Source organism: Amblyraja radiata, chromosome 7, assembly GCF_010909765.2.
Source record: "Amblyraja radiata isolate CabotCenter1 chromosome 7, sAmbRad1.1.pri, whole genome shotgun sequence".
NCBI lineage: Eukaryota > Metazoa > Chordata > Chondrichthyes > Rajiformes > Rajidae > Amblyraja > Amblyraja radiata.
In genome coordinates this window covers 64,255,993-64,266,134 of record NC_045962.1, presented here as the reverse complement: position 1 = coordinate 64,266,134, position 10,142 = coordinate 64,255,993, and the positions used below count along the sequence as shown (strand labels likewise).

The 10,142-nt window shown below is 43.9% G+C and overlaps 1 long non-coding RNA gene across 1 annotated transcript; it reads right to left on the bottom strand.

Moving 5' to 3' along the window:
- Positions 1–1,874: 1,874 nt before the first annotated feature.
- Positions 1,875–8,634, bottom strand: LOC116974858. The gene is made up of 3 exons (XR_004412469.1): positions 8,621–8,634; positions 6,830–6,833; positions 1,875–1,936 (listed from the first exon to the last, which is right to left on the bottom strand). It is a non-coding gene; the product is annotated as an uncharacterized LOC116974858 (long non-coding RNA).
- Between the last annotated feature and the right edge of the window lie 1,508 nt (positions 8,635–10,142).

Here is a 10,142-nt window from a genome sequence, read left to right as displayed (position 1 = left end):
GTTCATTTGATCAGCTTTTTCAGCTTATATTCCTTTGGCTTGTATTCCTTTAAACAAGAAAAGATCTCAGACAAAACAAGACCCAGTTATGCTCAAAAACTGGAGCGACTGGAATTTGTTTATTCACTGGAATTTAGGATGAGAGGATATCTTATAAAACATAAAAATCTGAAGGGATTGGACAGGCTAGATGCAGGTAAAATGTTCCATATGTTGGGGGAATCCAGAACCAGGGGTCACAGTTTAAGAATAAGGGGTAGGCCATTTAGGACTGAGATGAGGAAAAACGTTTTCACCCAGAGAGTTGTGAATATGTGGAATTATCTGCCATGGAAGGTAATGGAGGTCAATTCACTGGATGTTTTCAAGAGAGTTAGATATAGCTCTTAGTGCTAACATAATTGGGATATGGGGAAAGAACAGGAACGGGGTACTGATTTTGGATGATCAGCCATGATCATATTGAATGGCTCGAAGGGCAGAATGGCCTACTCCCCTATTTTCTGTTTCGATGTTTCTAAAAAGGATAACAGATCCTAGTAACATCAATATATAACACTAGCAATAACTAATTTTATTTGACTGACCTCGGCTCCAGCTGTGTGTTTTATTGCACTTCAGATCTCTTGCTGTGTCTGGCCATTAGATTCTCTCTAGCCTCTTCCACCCCTCAGGCACCAGCATAAATGGTGCATGACCAAAACCCTATAAACCCTACAAGAATGGTTGGTTTTAACAGCCATCAAAGCTTGACAAATGTGCACAGCAATCTCAGATGAGGACTTGAAATATTTGCACAGTATTACACTGACAAATTTCTTTTCTGTTAACCATTTAACACCATGGGTGTCAGAACGTCATGAATACCTTCAGCATTTATCTTTGGCAGTGATTTCAAAGTATTTACAACTAGTCCATCCGAAACACTTACAGAACCAGTGCATCTTTCTAATTGCACATCAATGATTTATGGATTATCTACCTACTAGATATACAAAATATCCCAACAATAGTCTATTTATTTATTCCGGGTTTGGTACCGAGAGCAACAATAAATTAGACCTTGGTTACATATGTAACATAAAAGGCCGACCTCACAGTATATGCAAGATTATCTGACTTAAATAGATCGTACTATTATTTTCTCTATGTGATACAATATGTGTATTTTGGGGGGGATCAAAAAAGCAGCAAGGATTCAGAAAATGGAAGTCTTTTTTTTGTCCCTTTTGCTGCCAGTCCACATGGTAAATGACATGAAGCAATCAAATGTTAAGGCGTGAAAAGCGATCTGTCCACAGATGATAAATTAGTGCAGTGTGGCGTCAGCCTATACACGGGCCAATTATGGTCGAACTCTCATCAGGAGATACGAGGCCGGGCACGTGACGTCATGGGCTAGAGGGAGTGTCCTGCTACAAGGTTATCTCACCTCGAGACCTTAGAGTCGTCAACCAGTAGCTGAGCCCGAGAGAACAACCTCGCTCAGCTACAGCAGCAATGTTAATATAGTTAGCGCACCAACCTAACGTGTCGAACCTGAATAAACGACTGTTTGAACCGGCCTGACGTCTCACCTTTATTCACCATGTTTGGTGCCGCTACATTGGTGACCCCCGACTGTCCAAATTGAAATTTGGAGTTCTCCTGACGCACGCAGCCTCGGCAGACCTGATGTCTGCAGCCGACTGCTCAGTCCTGCAGAACTACGCTGCCGCCAACCCGGCCCTGCAGTAAGGTATGCCGCTACATCTGGGATGCCGCCTCTTCCCCACCAGTTGCTGCTCACCGGAGCTGAGAAGCCGCGGTTGCCGCCTCCCGAAACAAGCGGCCGCACGACTACAAAAATGTCCGCCGCAGCCGGCTGTAGAGAAGCTCGAACTTACGAACTTACCATCCACAGCGCCACCTTCTGGCCGGATGCCATCCCTGCAGCCTGACCATCGGCAACAGCGCCACCGTCAGATCGACAGCCGTCACTGCAGCCTGCCCGCCGTCCACAGCGCCATCTTCCGGTCGGACCGGCAGCAGTGCCTCATTCAGGTCGGAGGCTGTCACTGCAACACTGCACAGCTTTCCTATCCTTCACCATGGACACTGATTGCTCACTGTAATTTGTGTTGTTTCTGTTCATTTTGGGTTCAGCAATTAGTTTGTTTATTTTATTTCGTTTTTTTTCCCTCATTGTTGCCAACATCTCCCAGCCGTTGCTGGGGGCCGTATTCCACAGGACACTCTCCCTTAGCTGGTCGAGGAGATGCGACTGTGTCTCTTAGTCTGGCGGCTTATGCATCGGTCTCCTCGCACCCCTCGGTACATCGGGATCGCCCACGCAGACCATCAACTGCTCCCGTGGGCCCCTCCGTCCCGACCCACGCCCGGGGTGTCCCCGACCCACATGCAGGAGCCACCCTCAACCATGCTATTCCTTCCTCCGGTTCTGGGGGGGGGGGTCCTGTGGCGTCAGCCTATACACGGGCCACTTATGGTCGAACCCTCGTCAGGAGGTACGAGGCCGGCATGTGACGTCATAGGCTAGAGGGAGTGTCCTGCTACTTAAGGTTATCTCACCTCAAGACCTTAGAGTAGTCAACCGGTAGCTGAGCCCGAGAGAACAACCTCGCTCAGCTACAGCAGCAATGTTAATATAGTTAGCGTACCAACCTAATGTGTCGAACCTGAATAAACGACTGTTTGAACCGGCCTGACGTCTCACCTTTATTCATCACATTTGGTGCCGCTACAGCAGGCTAGATGTATCCACAATGATGCATTTGCTGAGTATAATAGCATAAGACACAAGCATGCAGTAGAGTAAGACAAAAATAGAGTGGTATACAAGCATACAGTAATTGCCATGGAATGGGAGAGTATGTACAGTAACTGCAGAACTCGAGGGATAGTAGCATCATGGAGCCAAAAAGTCATATTCCTAGAGATGTAAAGGAAGGAAAAATACCCTTCAGCCATTCGAGCCTTGGCTGAACAACGACAATCACCAATTTACACTAACTTTTATTCTCCCTGCATTCCCATCACGTTCCCATCCCTCACATCAGATTCTAACACTGACTGACATGCTAGGAGCAGTTTATTGTGGCTAAATAACTTGCCAACCAGCAGGGCCGGCCATAAGCCGATTGGACCGATTGCTCCGAATTGGGCCCCGTGCCTGAGGGGGCCCCGCGCTAGAGTAATCAAAAGATCCTAGAGCAACGACAAGTGTTCCCCCACAACGCTGCGAGAGGCATAACTGAACCAACGTTGCTTTCGTCCGTCTGTCCGCACGTTCGCTCGCTCTTGGTGCCGGCGCTTCTCCCCTCAGACAAACACACACACACACACAGCATATCCGGCAGATCGGTGTGGGTTGAGACCAGGAGCAGCTTTGAGCAGCAGGGTGAAGGATGACATCAAACGGGTCATGGCAGCTGTAGAAAAAGTATGGAAATTGTAAGGGGGAAATTAAAAAAAAACCCGAAGGATTTCCTGAAAACCTGAAGGATTTTTCCGAAGGAAAAAAACCCGATGGTTACCAAAAGAAAGGGGACGGGGGGGGGGGGGGGCGGCGATCGCTCCGTTTCCGTGTCGGAGGGAAGTGGGGGGGGTTTGAGTTCCTCTTTCCCCTGACTCAGTCCGAAGACGGGTCTCGACCCGAAAGTTCACCTATTCTTTTTGTCCAGAAATGCTGCTGCATTTTGTGTCCATCCTTCAATCTCTCAGCTTTGCTCTGGAGTAATGTACTCTCAGCTCGGGTAGATCTACCCCGGGTGGAGGGGGGAGAGAGGGGTGGAGAGAGAGTAGAGGGGTGGAGGGGGAAGAAAGGGGTAGACGGGGAGGGGGGTGTGAGGGGGAATGGAGAAGGGGGAGAGGGGGAGGTGGTTCTTTCCCTCACAGTCCCAGGGCAGCTACATTTTATATTAAAATGTAGCTTAGATCTGTTTGGTCCATTAACTCGCAGGTACTTTTTAAGCGCACATTTTGATTACTTTGCATTCTACCATAGAGATATGAAGTCTATAACAGACTTTATTTGTATTTCTATGATTCTACAGACCTTGGCTGGGAACCTGGGGCTCACCAAAATTGTTCCCAATTGGGCCCCACACCTCCCAAGGCCAGCCCTGCCAACCAGCTCATCTTTGGGATGTTGCAGGAAATCGGAGAACACACGTAAACAGGGAGAACAAGTAATCGCCACATGGACAATGTTAGAGGTCAGAATTGTATCCAGTTTGCTCGAATTGTGAGGTAGAAGCTCTGCTTGTGTACTGTTGTGCCACCCAAGAAAAAGATTGACAAGTGAAAAGAGTTTCGTCTAAGGAACTTGAAAAGAAGCACTGCCTGACTATGAAGGCAGTACCATTTATAGGATGCACTCCAGGATGCCATTTGTAAAGTGACTTTAATCTCGTATGCTTTGGAAATGCACTGATATGGTGACATGGAGCAGCTATACCTTTTCTGGAATTGTGCTGTAACTTCCATTATTTGATCCTTGTAAGGTGCAGTAGATAAAGACATTGTTAAACTCTGTTGAGAGAATTGGGATCCTAATGCATTTGAGTTTTCTGAAGAAGAAACCGTCAGCTGCACCTTCCATAACTTATTTCCATAAGAGGATTTCATGAAAGTTTCATTCTGTTGTTGAGAGCAGTGCTCCTGGCCTATTAAGGGGGCATTGAAACTGAAAGATAATGTTGAATGTTCCTTCTAGCCTGATCTGAGCTTACAGCCCAGTGGTATGAATATTTGTTTCATTAACTTCAATTAATCCTGGCATTACTTATCTCTGTATTCCTCCCCCACCCAAGTTGCACCAGCTTCTCATTTTAACCCGACATAAGTTACTAACGGCCTGTTTCCTTTATCATCGTTACATTTTTGCATATCTTTCACTCATTGTTCTTTATCTCTCTACATCATCTTCTATATCTCTCGTTTCCCTTTCCCATGACTTTCCATCTGAAGAAGGGTCTCAACCCGAAATGTCACCTATCCCTTCTCTCCAGAGATGCTGCCTGTCCCGCTGAGTTACTCCAGCTTTTTGCGTCTATCGTTTGCTATTCAGTAAGATCTCTCAAAACCTTTTTATCGCTCTATCCCCTGGATACCTTTTGTGTCTAGAAGTCTCCTTACAATGAGCTACTTGGCATCTGTGATCTTTTATATTATTGAATTACACGTTCAAATCCCTTTGAATAGAGATGGGTTTTTTCATCTTAATTCTCAATATCTTACCCTGTAGTTTGCAATTGCAACTCTTCATTCTAGCTTCCCTGCCAGGTAACTCTTCTCATTTCATCCAGCCTGCCCACTCCTGTCAGGATTTTATAAGCATTCTGGCCAGAGACTGGGATGGTGGTGGATGATGGTGGGGGCAGTTGGTGGTCAGCAAGACCAAGCACTAATATGTAGACCAAAATCTGTTTTGCAAGTAGCTTGTCCTGCCCTTATTAGTTATACAATCATAGTCATTAGGTTCAAATCGCAAGCCATTGTGATTTTCTTATTGCATATTATTATTTCTTGTTGCATTGTACTTTGAGAAAAAAACAACCGTGTTTGTATATTCCACTTGACTACTTTATTATTTGTTGTTATTGTGCTGCAAAATATGTTTTAATGTGGATGTGATATATTCCTAGTAGATTACTAAATTATTAAAGGTTTATTCTGCTATGTCATCTCATTCTTCAAATTTATTATTTAGAAATGTATGCAACAACCTCATATAAATTGGTAACAGGGCAGCAGTGTTGCATAATTTTGATTTCAACCACAACCAATTCAGCCTCTCAACAGACACCCAGGATATCTTCCACGAAGATACTTCCAGCAATATTATCTAATTCTGCATTTTGTAGAAACAAATAGATAAGTAAATCATCTAAAAAATTGGATTGTTGGACTATTTACAATAACAACATGAAAATAGTCCGTAGCAATGGAAAACCATTTAAAACATTTTTTTAAACTCTCCAAAAATCTATTAATTCTAATATATTGGATATCTGTAGATGGCATCATGCAATTAACTAAGATTTCATGGCTTAACATGTTATGAAAACAAAATTTGCAGCACATATATTTGCTCACAGGGCACAATGTACATTCATAATTTTCTTTACTTCACCTGCCATTACTCGGGTCAGGCAGCATCTCTGGAGAAAAGGAATAGGTGGCAATTCAGGTCGAGACCCATCTTCAAAAAGTTATGTTTGATCCAACTGCACCCTGGTCAAGATTGTTGACATACAAATTAAATGACTACTCACACTAACAATTAATTTGTGGTCAGTATGGCTTAAACCACTGATGGCAGTGACAGAACTTTATACTCCAGCCACCAAATTCATTCCATTGATGAATTTTGGAGATGAAGTGATATGAGATTTGAGGCACGAGGAATGGCATTATAAAATTCAATAAGTATGACTAGGAAGCTAGTGAAATCACAGTGTAATCTGGAATGAAAGGAGATATTGCTAAAATGCATTTCTAATCCTAATAATATAGGAAGTACTAAGTCAGAGAATTTGCAGATGTTAACATTTGACCATCAGGTAAATTAGGTGAATGGCTCATAAACATTCATTTTCACTTTTACTGTAGATAATGAACTAAACAAAAACAAAGATTCAGAATTCCCCCTTAGTATAGTACTAAATGCTAAAAATACCATTGGCCTTAGAATGATATCTGTATTTCATTCTTGGCCTCCTGTTGGAGCTGCATGATGGTTTATGCTTCATTACTAAAGCTTATGGAGACAAGTAATTAAAAGAGAAGCATGTAAGGGATGACATATTTTATAGATAAATGATACTTCACTTACAACTTTAATTCTCTGTACTGGCTGAAAGACAAACTTTTCAATTATGAACAGTTCCTTCTAAATGAATTACATTGTTACACAGACTCATCCTCAATTCTGTCTCCTAAAAACAATTTACTGTCCAGTCAAACACTGTACATTATTTTCTCACTTAGAATTAAATGAGACGTTGAATAATTTTCTTGGTCTCAAGAAATAATGTGATTCTGAGGGAAATAAATTGAAGTATTGCAGAGTACTTTGGTGAAAAGACTGGAAGCAACAGAAAGAAGGCAATATGGTGTCATAACAGACTAACTGCAGATGCTGGAATCTTGCGTAAAGCACAAAGTGCTGGAGTAACTCATCGGGTTAGGCAGCAACTGTAGAAGGAATTTTGATTCATTTTGGGATTGGAAACCTCCTTTAGAAGCCTTCTTCTGAAGAAGAAAGATCTCCACATGTAACACTACCTATTCATTCCTTCCACAGAGGCTGGCTGCCCTGCTGAGTTACTCCAGCACTTTGTGTTCTACACAAAGTGTTTGATAAAATTTTGAACAGATGATTTCATGATCCGGATAAAATTAATATTGTGTACACCTAGTTTGCCTGAAGCACATAGAGTAAATAATAAAAACAATAGGTGCAACTATAAATATAATGACAAATGCAAGGCAGCAGATTAGTGCAAAGATAATAGTGCATCATGAAGAAAAAATAAAGCACAATAATGGAGTAAGAGAATGAGGTAGAGTTAAGATTATGTGGCACCACCTTCGGGAAGAGTCTGAGAGTCGCCTGCAAAATATTGATGCCAGTGATATTTTGGGTGTTGTTCCTCTTAAAACAGACTCTATTGCATGGGTTCTGATTATATCAGTGAAATTAAGAGAAACATTTGTAAGAAAGTATGAAATGTATTAGAACATTTATTTTTAATAAGAGCTGTTCAAATTCTTGCTATTGAGGGAGTGCAGCGTCAGTTTACAGGGTTAATTCCCGGGATGGCGGGACTGTCATATGCTGAGACAATGGAGCAGCTGGGCTTGTAAGGATGAGAGGGTATCTTACTGAAACATATAAGATTATTAAGGGTTTGGACATGCTAGTCTTATGTAAATGCCAGCACCCCTTGAGGTCAGGAGTGCAAGCTGGCGAGTGTGCCAGTGCCTCATGACTGAGGGCAAGTGACCTTCTAGAAGTTTCTGTTAGTGTTGGAAATAAAGGCTTCTTACAAGATGGTACCGGTGTCGGACGTGCATTCATTGTGCTAGCCACAACAGGGTCATACAACAAACATAACATGGTGTCAGAGTAAAGATAGATGGACTCAAGCCATCGGGACCTCTCTCCATGCAAGAAGACGAAGAATGGGCGACTGGAGGCCGAAAAAGGCGAAAAAGAAGAAGAGCAAGACTCGAAAGCAGCGGAGGGCCGGCTGATTGTGGCTTCAGCGAGGGGAAGCCCACCCACCCACGTGGCAGACGATCAGGCTGGGTCGCCCCCCGTGATGGCCAGAGATCGCCAGGTGGGATCGGGATCACAAGCGAGGAAAAGGTGTCATGATTCCCCGCAATTGATGGAGAAATCGCAGGTCTCCATAGACGGCCTCTCCCAGAGGGTGTAATGGACACCACGGCCACCTTCCTACCGTACTGCCCCGCACTCTCACCCGCACCCGCGTGCCGAAAATGACCGCCGCCATGTTCGAGAACTTCAAGGAGCCCAGCGGAGCTGAGTTGTTGTGCAGGAAACAAAAGAGTAAAAACATTGCTTTGAAGGTTTAGTTGGATGAAGTACATGCCAGCAACAGAAATCGAATGAGCGATAAAAAAGTTTTTTTTTTAAGTGGGAGTCCGCCTCCCAGATGGTGCAAGTCTCCGAGACGAGGCGGAGAGTCAGCACAGGATAGAGACCTGTAGCCCAGGTAAACCCCTGTAGTCCAGGTAGAGCCCTGTAGCCCAGGATAGAGCCCTGTGGCCAAGGATAGTCCTGTAGCCCAGGATAGACCCCCTGTAGCCGGGGATAAGCCACCTGTAGCCAGATGCCCAGACGCAGCGAGAGGCAGGAGCCAGTCTCCCAGATGCAGCGAGTGGCAACATGACAGAACCCTAGAGTTTCTACATTTTGACGTTAAAGTGGAAAACAGCAGCACTATTTATGAATTATGAATGAATGAATGAACAAATCTCTTTATTGTCATTGCACATGGTACAACTAAATTTAAAAGTCAACCCCACGGTGCGATTCACAAGAGCAATTTTAAATATATAAGAAAAGGTAAATATATATACATATAAATAAAAATTACAGATAAATAACAATAGCAGCTGAGGTAGAACCATTCAGTTGAATGTGAGTGTTATTTCTTATTTTGCATTGTTAAGTTCACGTATGGCTATGGGGTAGAAGCTGTCTCTGAGTCTGTTTGTGCGAGTTTTGAAAGACCTGTACCGTCTGCCAGAGGGCAGCAGGTGGAACAGGCTGTGTCCAGGGTGGGAAGGGTCCTTCAGGATGTTGGCTGCCTTGCCAAGGCAGCGAGAGCTAAAGATGTCCTTCAGGGAGGGCAGTGGGCAGCCAGTGATTTTTTGTGCGGTGTTGATGACCCTTTGAAGGGCTCTCCTGTCCGCTGCAGAGCAGCTGGCATACCATGTGGTTATACAGTATGCCAGCAGACTCTCGATGGAGCAGCGGTAGAAGGACACCAGCAGCTTCTCCTCCAGGTTGTTTTTCCTGAGGATCCTCAGAAAGTAGAGTCGCTGCTGGGCCTTCTTGACTGCTGTGGTGGTGTTTGTAGTCCAGGAGAGATCCTCCGTAATTTGTGTGCCCAGGAATCTGAAGTCTGAGACCCTTTCCACACAGTCCCCATTGATGAATAGGTGTTTGGGGGCTGCACTGTTCTTACGGAAGTCTATGATAATTTCCTTTGTTTTTGTGGTGTTTAGGATGAGGTTGTTGTCTGAACACCACGCTGCCAGTCTTTGGACTTCCTCCCTGTAGGCTGTCTCATCTCCTCCTGAGATACATCCAACCACAGTCGTGTCGTCTGCAAACTTGACGATGGTGTTGGTGGAGTGGGCGGGGACACAATCGTGGGTGTAGAGGTTCTATTTGATTCTAATGTAAAACTTTATATGGATATTAAAGTTCATAATTAAAATGTAAATCAAATGCGAAAGAGTATTGAAGGAATATATTTGGGAAATGTACAAATGTTCTGCTGAATTAAATGAAGCCAAATCTAAATGGCTTTAATAGTACTGTATTTTCATTTATATGCGGTGGGCGTACACGTAAATGAAACCCTAAAGTTGAAGGGGGA